This window comes from Malaclemys terrapin, chromosome 2 (genome assembly GCF_027887155.1).
Source record: "Malaclemys terrapin pileata isolate rMalTer1 chromosome 2, rMalTer1.hap1, whole genome shotgun sequence".
NCBI lineage: Eukaryota > Metazoa > Chordata > Testudines > Emydidae > Malaclemys > Malaclemys terrapin.
In genome coordinates, this window is record NC_071506.1 from 165,475,558 (window position 1) to 165,487,777 (window position 12,220).

Here is a 12,220-nt window from a genome sequence, read left to right on the forward strand (position 1 = left end):
CAGGGCCTGGAGGCGGAAGACATGGACCTGAGTGTGGAGGCACTTCAGGCCCTGCCCTCCCTCCTCCAGGGGCAGATGGAGGACCCCTGCAGAGACCCAGTGCAGTCCTGGCCAAAAGAACTCCAGAATCACCCTCCGGAGGTCGGCCAGGAAGCCCAGGGCCGGGACCAGGGTGTTGAGATGGTACCAGAGCATGGACAGGACTAGTTGATTGAGTACCAGTGCCCTCCCGCGAAGGGAGAGGCACCGGAGTAGTCCTGTCCATTTCCGGAGCCGCTCCGTCACCCTGCCCTGTAAACCTTGCCAGTTCTCCGGCGGAGACGGATGCGTGGCAGAAAGGTAAACGCCGAGATAGAGCAGCGGACCTGCGCTCCACCGGATGGCCTGAAGCGCGGGTGGGAGGGAACTCGCCTGCCACCCGGCCCCTACCACCAGGCCAGAACTCTTGACCCAGTTGACCCGGGCGGAGGAGGCCGCCGAGTACACGGTCTGGCAAGCCTCCACCCGCACCAAGTCGCCCGGGTCCTGGACCACGAGGAGCACATCGTCGGCATACGCCGACAGGACCAGCCGCAGCTCCGGTTCCCGAAGCACCAACCCCGTCAACCTCTTGCGGAGGAGACAGAGGAAGGGCTCGATCGCCAGAGCGTACACTGGCCCGAGAGGGGGCACCCCTGCCGCACTCCCCGCCCGAAGCTCACCGGCTCGGTCAGGGTCCAGTTGAGCTTGACCAGACACTCTGCGGAGGCGTACAGCACCTGGAGAAAACCCACAAACTGGGGTCCGAAGCCTAACGCCTGCAGAGTGCCCAGGAGATACCCGTGGTCCACCCTGTCGAACGCCTTCTCCTGATCCAGGGACAGGAGGGCGAACGACAGACCATCCCTACACCCAAGTTCCAGAAGATCCCGGACCAGGTAGAGGTTATCAAAAATGCTACGGCCCGGGACGGTGTAGGTCTGGTCTGGGTGGATCACGTCCTCCAGCACGGACCCCAGCCGCAGCGAGATGGCCTTGGCTACGATTTTGTAGTCCGTGCTGAGGAGCGAGACGGGACGCCAATTCCGTAAGTCACGGAGGTCCCCCTTCTTCGGCAATAAGGTGAGCACGGCTCGCCTGCACGAAAGAGGGAGGACCCCGCTCCGCAAGGCCTCGGCCCAGACGGTGACTAGGTCCGGGCCGAGGACGTCCCAGAACACGCGGTAGAACTCCACGGTCAGCCCGTCCATGCCCGGAGATTTATTGGTGGGCATGCGGCGGAGGGCTTCCGAGAACTCGGCCAGAGAGAGAGGCGACTCCAGCCGGTCCCGGTCGCCCGCGCTGACCGTTGGGAGTCCGTCCCAGAGCACTCTGCAAGCGGTAGGGTCGGTCGGATCCGGGGAGAAAAGGTGTGCGTAGAAGGCCCTGGCCCTCTGGCACATCTCCACCGGATCCGTAAGGGGGGTGCCGTCCTCCGCTAGAAGGCAGGTGAAGTGCTTCTTGGCCCCCCTCCTTTTCTCCAGGGCGTAGAAGAAGCGGGAGCCGCGATCCATCTCCCGAAGGAGGCGGATGCGGGATCGAACAAAAGCACCCCGGGCCCGATGATTGTCGAGGGCCCGGAGCTCCTCCCGCTTCTCCCGGCACGCTCCGCAAAGGGATGGATCCTCAGGGCTGGCGGCCAGACGCCTCTCTAGCTCCAAGACCTCCCGTTCCAACTGCTCTATCGCCGCATCCCTCCGTCGGCTGGCGCCCCGGGTGTAATCACGGCAGAAGAGCCGGGCGCGCACCTTTCCTAGGTCCCACCATCGCCGCGCCGAGGGAAAGGCACGCCGCTGCCCTCGCCAGACCAGCCAAAACTCCCGGAAGGATGCCACGAAGCCCACATCCTCCAACAAGCTATTGTTAAAGTGCCAATAGGCCGGCCCCGGCCTCTCCCCACATAGAGAGGCCGTCACGGTGACTAAATGGTGATCAGAAAAGGGGGCCGGCCGCACGGCGGAGGAGTGGGCCCGTGAGAGATGGAGACGTGACAAGTAAATGCGGTCCAACCGGGAGTGGCACGACCGATGGGCTTCCACCCGGACGTAGGTGAACGTGGAGACGTCGTCCGGGTGGTGGTCGCGCCAGACGTCCACCAGGGAATGACGTTCTACAATCTCCCGGAGGACGTCCGCGGCGGCCGGGCACTGCTCGGTCCCCGAGCGGTCCCGCTCCTCGAGGGTAGCGTTGAAGTCCCCGCCCAGGACCAGGCACTCACGAGGATCCAAGGAGCCGAGGAAGGCGGATGCCTGCTGATAGAAAGGCAGCCGCTCCGGGCCCGATGTCGGGGCATAGACGTTGACAAGATTGACCACAAGCCCCTCCATACGGACCCGGAGGTGCAGCAGGCGGCCCGGCACAACCTCGGCAACCCCCAGCACCTCGGGCCGTAGGTCGGGAGAGAACAGGGTAGCCACTCCAGCCGTACGAGCTGTGAGATGGCTAAAATAGACCCTGTCTCCCCACTCCAGCCGCCAGCTGTCTTCGGCGGCCGGATCCGTGTGGGTCTCCTGCAGGAAAACCACAGAGTACCCCCCTTCCCGAAGGAAGGAGAGCACCTGGCACCTGCGGAGACCCACCCTACAGCCCCGGGTGTTCAATGTTGCAAAAGAGATAGGTGGCATGAGGAGGGCTGGGGGGGGATCCTCGCTGGCAGGGACGCTCGCGGCCCCCATTGGGCCGCGCAGCAAACCGTGACCCACCCCGAAGGTGAGCAAGGAGTCACGGAAGCTGCGGACCCGCTGGTAAGCCGCAGCACCCTGCTTCCCGGTCCTTTTGCCCTCCCCCATGAGGGCCCTCGCGGCCCGGAGGATCTGGTGGAAATCCCCCCATCGCTGGAGAGCGAGCGGCACCTTATTGCGGGAGCCACGCACATCTTCTAAAAACTCCTGCAGCTCTTCTCGCAGCATATGGGGGGGTGGGGTCACTGGCTGCAGATCATCCCCCGGTGGGGCCCCTGGCTCGGCCCCGTGGCCCACTGAGACGGGCAGGCAAGGGGCGGACCCTCGACGTGGCGCCCGATGGACCGGCGCCACACGGTCCGTCTCAGACCCCGGCTTAATGGGGGGCGGCGGCGGAGGGAGAAGAGCAGCCCCTAGTGGGTCGGGACTGGGGAACACAAAGGCCGCTCCCTGGGGGTCACCCTCTGGGAAAGAGAAAGACACATCCCCAGAGGCGGCAATGGCATCGTGGGAGGTGGAGGGGATAGGGCTGGGGTCAGGAGTAGGGGTAGGGCCGGGGGCAGGAGTAGGGTCGGGAAGAGGGACAGAGGCGGGATCCTGGGCCCCAGGAGCTGGACAGCTGGAAGGTAGCTCCTCTCGGTCGGGCCCAGGGGTCTGAGGGTTAGAGAGGGGGTCCCCAGGGATGCCGGGCTCAGGCTCTACGGCAGATGGAACAGCCACGGCAGCAGGTGGTGAACAATCTGCAATGGGGCCCCCACTCGGGAAGGAACTCGGTTGCCCCACACCAACAAGGGATACCCCTGGTAACTCGAGTCCCAGCCGCGAGGCACCGGCCGTCGCCTGAAGAGGCTCGGCGGCCGTCAGCGATGTGTCACCCGCAGCCGGGCAGGGCAAGGAGTCCAGGGGTTCCTCGAAGGCAGGAGCAGCGGTCAGGGGAACAGGAGACGCAGAAGGGGGGGTTGAGGTGAGAGCGGCTAGATCAAGGCCCGCTGGCAGAGGGTCGTCCTCCCCCTGGGTGACCGGGGTCAGACCCAGGGCCTCGATCTCCTCATAGATAGAGGGCAGCTCACCTCCCACCACCCCGGGATCATCCCCGCTAACACCCGAGGCGACGCTTGCCTCGAGCATCGCAGAGGGTATAGGTGGTAAGGGGGTAGGAGGGGCCGCAACGTGGGCCTCCGCGAGGAAGGACCGCGGAGAATGGATGGCGGCATCCTCCGGTGCTGCCACAGCTTCCCCAACCGGCAACGGTAGATGTAATGCGCCAGCGGGCAAAGCGGAAGGCTCAGCAGCGGAGCCCCCCTTCCTGGTTTTCCGGGGGGCCTCCGCACCGGATGGCAGGAGTGGAGCTCGAGCCTTCCGCTTGCCCCGCTTTCCCTGTACTAGGGTCCAGCCCTCCATGGCATCGTCTGCGGGCTGGGTGACAGGGATTGGGTCGGGGGGCAGAGATGACGGCTTGAGGACCTGAGGAGGTAACAATGGGGCAGTAGGAGGGGGGGCAGAATCTCCCTGGGGAGGGCCCTCTCTCGCGCCCGGCAATACCCCCACAGCACCCTCCTCTACAGGCCCCGCCACAGTGCACATAGCAGAGACGGGGCTCTCTCGCTCATCTGGACATGGTGGGGGAGATACCCCTTGAGCCCGAGCGGGAGCAGTGGTGGTCCGAGAAGGAGGAGGGGCGGCTCCGGGTACCGGGCAACTAGGAGCGCCAGCAATGGTGGGGCTGGCACTCTGCCGGGGCTCGGGGGTCCCGGACGCTCCTCCGTGCCGGGCCAAGGGGCAGTCCCTCCGGACGTGCCCTATCGCCCGGCAGAGGTAGCACCGGGCCTCCCCCGTAGAATAGTACACCCGGCAATGGGTCCCCCGATAGGGGACCAAGAAAGACCCCTCAAGCGCCTCTCCAGCACGTGCCGCCAGCGGCAGTTGGAGCTGCACGTGCCGGCGGAACGAGAGGACGTGACGGAGGGCGGGGTCCTTGCAGCCTAGCGAGAGAGGGCGAACGATGGAAATAGGTTTCCCCAGGGTGGAAAGGGCGGGCAGCAGGGCGACATTGGGAAGGTAAGGAGGAACAGAGGTAAGGACTACACGGACACCCAGGTCTTCTAGCGGCTCCAGGGGGACGAATACGCCCCCCACCGCCAGGCCTTTCTCCACCGCCTCTTGGACGGCGGCCTCCGAGGCAAGGAAAAAGACAACCTTGCCATACATTTTGGAGGCCACCACGATGGCCGCGGGCCCCACTACCCTCGCCAACGCCCGCACGTAGGTCTCCACGTGCGGCGAGGCAGGCACCTGGAGGCAACGGATGCCATGCCTCCTAGTCAAGGTGGGGAAGGGGCCCAGGCCACTATAGTTGGAAGCGGAGGCGGTGGATGGGCGAGATGGCATACCGGTGGCCGCTGCCACCTGGGCATACGCCCTAGGGGCTGGGGGAGGGGCACCCGCAGAGCTGGTGGAGGGAGCAGCGGGAAGGATTGTTGCGGCCGGTGGCAGGGCCGCAGCAGTGGAGGCAGCCCCTGCCATGGAGTGCCCAGTCTTTTTAGCGGGGCCCTTTCCCTTTTTCTTGCCCTGGCCTTTCCTGCCGGCTGGGGCAGCTCCCCCATAATTGGAGGGAGCTAGGGACGTGGCAGCAGCGGAGGTCACCCCGTCGCCTGCCACTGCCAATGCCGCAGCGGTGGCAGGTGGCTCGGCAGTGGAGGTTGAGGTAGAGGCTAAGGGGACAGGCGGGGGAGGGGTGGCGGGGCCTACTTGGGGGGGCTCGCCCGCCGTGTTCCCCTCCATATTAAGCAGGGAGGGAGGGAAAAAACACACTGGAGAAAAAAAAGCGGGGGGGCGGCTAAAGGAAAGGCAGGTCAACCACTCCTCCTCGCTAGGCTGCAGGCAGGGGAGGAGGGCACCGAAACGCAGGGAGATGCGGGAGTATCAAGGGCTGAGGGGGGACAGTCACCGACACCGGCTCCTCTAGTTACACTAAGGGAGGGAAGGTCACAATAACAGAAGGGGGTGCAGTGAGTAACCAAAATGTGATGGGGGGCACAAGCGCACGGGAGGGGGCATGGGCACACGAGGGGAAAGGTCAATCAGGGCAAGGGGGCGCAAGGGAGCAACGAGGCTGGGAATGGGGCAGAGGAACCAAAGGGCTAACCGCAGGGCTGGGGTGGGACAACGAAACCAAACTACAGAGGGAAAGGGGCGGGGCAGGCAAACAAACTGAAGCTGGGGAAGGGCAAAAGGCTACAGAGGGCAAAGGGGGTAGGCAGCAAAGGGCAAAGCTGGGGGGCCTGTTGCAAAAGGGGAAGGGGTCAGTCCAAGGGGGGGGTAGGTGCGCCCACGAGCGCTTGCGAAAAGTCAATGTGCAGGCCGCCTGCCCACCGCTGCAGGCCCAAACGCTGTCAGTAGGGCGTGGCAGGCCAGGAAAGCAGCAGAGTCCCAGAGGCAGGAGCGGAGACAGATGGAAAATGGGCTGTGGGGTTGGTGGTGGAGGGGGCAACGGTGGTGGTGGGGGCTTGGGGGGGGACACACACAGATGGACCAGGGGGCAGGCTCCACGCCACACCCCCTGTGTCCCCACAAACACAGTCTAGACCCCCACCACTAGAGCACAGTTCGAAAATTACTCAGTCCAAAACAGCCCCCTCCACAGTGGTCTCCAGAGTCTCATGGGCTCCCCCAGCAGCAGATGGACCGCGCAGTCCTCTTCCTCCACCTCCAGGCTCCAGCAGCTCCCCAGGACACGCACAGCACCGGCGGCAGCAGCAGTAGTAGCTCTGGCAACCCTGGCAGCCAGGCAGGAAGGACCCCCACAGGTGGTAGTGCTGATGGTGAAAGTGGGGGTCTTAGTTTCTCCCTCCAGAGATGGTGGGGAGGGGGGGCTGGCCAGCAAGGCCCCCCCACCCCTGACTCAGGAGCAGTGGTAGCAGCAGCAACAGCAGTCTAGGGAGGGAGCTCTAGCCAGCAGCAGCAGCAGCAGCCCAGGGAGTAAGGGAGAGCTCCAACTAGCAAGGCAGGTGGAGAGGAGAAGGAGAAGGAGGGAGAGCTCCAGCCAGGAGGGCAGTCACAAAGGACACTAAGCACGCTCTGTACCTATTGGGTTCCGGGAAGTGGGCGGGCGTAAGCACGAGGGCACGCCCCGCCCACCCTCCACGGGGCAGGGGCTCAATGAAAAGGTCCGGAGGGCCAGGGGTGGAGGGTGGGCGGGGCGTGCCCTCGTGCAGGATCCGGTCGAGGCAAACCCGCCCACTGCTAAAGGATCTCCCCCCAGCCTAAGGGGAGGATCCACAGGACCTGGAACTCAAATAATTACGGGGGACAACTAATGTAAAAACAGGGACAGGAGTGCGGTCAAAGGGTCAAAAGAAGAGAACCAAACGGGGACACCGAGCAGAGAACCCCGGACAGCGCCCACTGCTCCTCAATGCTGTCAAGGGAGCCGGTGGACGCCGCCCAGAGGAACTCTGCCCGGATACGTGAACGGACAGAGGATCGGAAACAGGCCCCACAGTCACAGGCACCTCCATCGGCCAACCTCCTCTCCCTGGTTTTATAGATGGCCTGTTTAGCCAGTGCCAAGAGGAAGTTGACCAGGAGGTCCCGGGACTTTGTGGGGCCACGGATAGGGAGTGCATAAATGAGAAGGTGAGGGGAAAAGTGTAACCAAAAACGTAACATAATGTCGGTGAGGAGCCGGTGTAGGGGCTGCAACCTGGCACACTCTAAATAAACGTGAGCCAGGGTCTCCCTCACGCCGCAGAAAGGACAGGTGTCCGGAACAGGGGTAAACCGCGCCAAGTACACGCCCGTGCTCACGGCCCCATGAAGGAGCCGCCAGCTGATATCCCCGGCGGGCCTCGGGACCAGAGTGGAATAGAGACTGGCCCACCGGGGCTTCTCACCCTCGACAGGTGGCAGGAGGTCCCGCCACTTTGTATCGGGGCGGGACACGAGGGTGAGGAAATGAAGAGTGTGGAGCACAAGCGTGTAGAGATGTTTCCTTGGCGCGGTCAGGAAACGAACCGGCTGCAAGTTGTGCAGCCGGCTCACAGAGAAGGGGCGGGGGGGCCGGTTGGGTCCACGGGGCAGGGGCTCAATGAAAAGGTCCGGAGGACCAGGGGTGGAGGGTGGGGGGGGCGTGCCCTCGTGCAGGATCCGGTCGAGGCAAACCCGAGCAGCGGGCGGCAAAGCGGCCCTCACCTCCTGAAGTACGCGCTGGGGAGTACAAGGCCTGGAGAGCCCCATACGCCGAGCGAGCGTCAGGGGATCCAGCCAGTCTCCCCGGTCGTAGTCCAGGAGGTCTCCGACTCTAGTGACTTCTGCCAGGACCAACCTCTGGCGCACCGCGGGGGACTCCGCCACCTGCACACGAAGCTGGGGATTGTGTAGCAGGGGCTCCGCGAGGAGATCTGCCCCCTCGGTGGCCGCCACGGACCTGGTCGCTGAGAACAGTTTCCAGGTCCGGAGGAGGTCCTGGTAGAAGACCGGCAGCCCGGAGAGGTCTCGCGGAAGACCTCTCGGGTCGAGATAAAAGAGCTGCCGGTCGTATCGGAGCCCTCGGAAGCGGCGCAGGAAGGCGTGCGCCAATACGCTCCACGCTGGATTACCTGCACCATAAAGGAGCCTCTGCAGGGCCTGGAGGCGGAAGACATGGACCTGAGTGTGGAGGCACTTCAGGCCCTGCCCTCCCTCCTCCAGGGGCAGATGGAGGACCCCTGCAGAGACCCAGTGCAGTCCTGGCCAAAAGAACTCCAGAATCACCCTCCGGATGTCGGCCAGGAAGCCCGGGGCTGGGACCAGGGTGTTGAGACGGTGCCAGAGCATGGACAGGACTAGTTGATTGAGTACCAGTGCCCTCCCACGAAGGGAGAGGCACCGGAGTAGTCCTGTCCATTTCCGGAGTCGCTCCGTCACCCTACCCTGTAAACCTTGCCAGTTCTCCGGCGGAGACGGATGCGTGGCAGAAAGGTAAACGCCGAGATAGAGCAGCGGACCTGCGCTCCACCGGATGGCCTGAAGCGCGGGTGGGAGGGAGCTCGCCTGCCACCCGGCCCCTACCACCAGGCCAGAGCTCTTGACCCAGTTGACCCGGGCGGAGGAGGCCGCCGAGTACACGGTCTGGCAAGCCTCCACCCGCACCAAGTCGCTCGGGTCCTGGACCACGAGGAGCACATCGTCGGCATACGCCGACAGGACCAGCCGCAGCTCCGGTTCCCGAAGCACCAACCCCGTCAACCTCTTGCGGAGGAGACAGAGGAAGGGCTCGATCGCCAGAGCGTACAGCTGGCCCGAGAGGGGGCACCCCTGCCGCACTCCCCGCCCGAAGCTCACCGGCTCGGTCAGGGTCCAGTTGAGCTTGACCAGACACTCTGCGGAGGCGTACAGCACCTGTAGAAAACCCACAAACTGGGGTCCGAAGCCTAACGCCTGCAGAGTGCCCAGAAGATACCCGTGGTCCACCCTGTCGAACGCCTTCTCCTGATCCAGGGACAGGAGGGCGAACGACAGACCATCCCTGCACCCAAGTTCCAGAAGATCCCGGACCAGGTAGAGGTTATCAAAAATGCTACGGCCCGGGACGGTGTAGGTCTGGTCTGGGTGGATCACGTCCTCCAGCACGGACCCCAGCCGCAGCGAGATGGCCTTGGCTACGATTTTGTAGTCCGTGCTGAGGAGCGAGACGGGACGCCAATTCCGTAAGTCACGGAGGTCCCCCTTCTTCGGCATTAAGGTGAGCACGGCTCGCCTGCACGAAAGAGGGAGGACCCCGCTCCGCAAGGCCTCGGCCCAGACGGTGACTAGGTCCGGGCCGAGGACGTCCCAGAACACGCGGTAGAACTCCACGGTCAGCCCGTCCATGCCCGGAGATTTATTGGTGGGCATGCGGCGGAGGGCTTCCGAGAACTCGGCCAGAGAGAGAGGCGACTCCAGCCGGTCCCGGTCGCCCGCGCTGACCGTTGGGAGTCCGTCCCAGAGCACTCTGCAAGCGGTAGGGTCGGTCGGATCCGGGGAGAAAAGGTGTGCGTAGAAGGCCCTGGCCCTCTGGCACATCTCCACCGGATCCGTAAGGGGGGTGCCGTCCTCTGCTAGAAGGCAGGTGACGTGCTTCTTGGCCCCCCTCCTTTTTCTCCAGGGCGTAGAAGAAGCGGGAGCCGCGATCCATCTCCCGAAGGAGGCGGATGCGGGATCGAACAAAAGCACCCCGGGCCCGATGATCGTCCAGGGCCCGGAGCTCCTCTCGCTTCTCCCGGCATGCTCCGCAAAGGGATGGATCCTCAGGGCTGGCGGCCAGACACCTCTCTAGCTCCAAGACCTCCCGTTCCAACTGCTCTATCGCCGCATCCCTCCGTCGGCTGGCGCCCCGGGTGTAATCACGGCAGAAGAGCCGGGCGCGCACCTTTCCTAGGTCCCACCATCGCCGCGCCGAGGGAAAGGCACGCCGCTGCCCTCGCCAGACCAGCCAAAACTCCCGGAAGGACGCCACGAAGCCCACATCCTCCAACAAGCTATTATTAAAGTGCCAATAGGCCGGCCCCGGCCTCTCCCCACATAGAGAGGCCGTCACGGTGACTAAATGGTGATCGGAAAAGGGGGCCGGCCGCACGGCGGAGGAGTGGGCCCGTGAGAGATGGAGACGTGACAAGTAAATGCGGTCCAACCGGGAGTGGCACGACCGATGGGCTTCCACCCGGACGTAGGTGAACGTGGAGACGTCGTCCGGGTGGTGGTCGCGCCAGACGTCCACCAGGGAATGACGTTCTACAATCTCCCGGAGGACGTCCGCGGCGGCCGGGCACTGCTCGGTCCCCGAGCGGTCCCGCTCCTCGAGGGTAGCGTTGAAGTCCCCGCCCAGGACCAGGCACTCAGGAGGATCCAAGGAGCCGAGGAAGGCGGATGCCTGCTGATAGAAAGGCAGCCGCTCCGGGCCCGATGTCGGGGCATAGACGTTGACAAGATTGACCACAAGCCCCTCCATACGGACCCGGAGGTGCAGCAGGCGGCCCGGCACAACCTCGGCAACCCCCAGCACCTCGGGCCGTAGGTCGGGAGAGAACAGGGTAGCCACTCCAGCCGTACGAGCTGTGAGATGGCTAAAATAGACCTTGTCCCCCCACTCCAGCCGCCAGCTGTCTTCGGCGGCCGGATCCGTGTGGGTCTCCTGCAGGAAAATCACAGAGTACCTCCCTTCCCGAAGGAAGGAGAGCACCTGGCACCTGCGGAGACCCACCCTACAGCCCCGGGTGTTCAATGTTGCAAAAGAGATAGGTGGCATGAGGAGGGCTGGGGGGGATCCTCGCTGGCAGGGACGCTCGCGGCCCCCATTGGGCCGCGCAGCAAACCGTGACCCACCCCGAAGGTGAGCAAGGAGTCACGGAAGCTGCGGACCCGCTGGTAAGCCGCAGCACCCTGCTTCCCGGTCCTTTTACCCTCCCCCATGAGGGCCCTCGCGGCCCGGAGGATCTGGTGGAAATCCCCCCATCGCTGGAGAGCGAGCGGCACCTTATTGCGGGAGCCACGCACATCTTCTAAAAACTCCCGCAGCTCTTCTCGCAGCATATGGGGGGGTGGGGTCACTGGCTGCAGATCATCCCCCAGTGGGGCCCCTGGCTCGGCCCCGTGGCCCACTGAGACGGGCAGGCAAGGGGCGGACCCTCGACGTGGCGCCCGATGGACCGGCGCCACACGGTCCGTCTCAGACCCCGGCTTAATGGGGGGCGGCGGCGGAGGGAGAAGAGCAGCCCCTAGTGGGTCGGGACTGGGGAACACAAAGGCCGCTCCCTGGGGGTCACCCTCTGGGAAAGAGAAAGAGGCATCCCCAGAGGCGGCAATGGCATCGTGGGAGGTGGAGGGGACAGGGCTGGGGTCAGGAGTAGGGGTAGGGCCGGGGGCAGGAGTAGGGTCGGGAAGAGGGACAGAGGCGGGATCCTGGGCCCTAGGAGCTATACAGCTGGAAGGTAGCTCCTCTCGGTCGGGCCCAGGGGTCTGAGGGTTAGGGAGGGGGTCCCCAGGGATGCCGGGCTCAGGCTCTACGGCAGATGGAACAGCCACGGCAGCAGGTGGTGAACAATCTGCAATGGGGCCCCCACTCGGGAAGGAACTCGGTTGCCCCACACCAACAAGGGATACCCCTGGTAACACGAGTCCCGGCCGCGAGGCACCGGCCGTCGCCTGAAGAGGCTCGGCGGCCGTCAGCGATGTGTCACCCGCAGCCGGGCAGGGCAAGGAGTCCAGGGGTTCCTCGAAGGCAGGAGCAGCGGTCAGGGGAACAGGAGACGCAGAAGGGGGGGTTGAGGTGAGAGCGGCTAGATCAAGGCCCGCTGGCAGAGGGTCGTCCTCCCCCTGGGTGACCGGGGTCAGACCCAGGGCCTCGATCTCCTCATAGATAGAGGGCAGCTCACCTCCCACCACCCCGGGATCATCCCCGCTAACACCCGAGGCGACGCTTGCCTCGAGCATCGCAGAGGGTACAGGTGGTAAGGGGGTAGGAGGGGCCGCAACGTGGGCCTCCGCGAGGAAGGACCGCGGAGAAT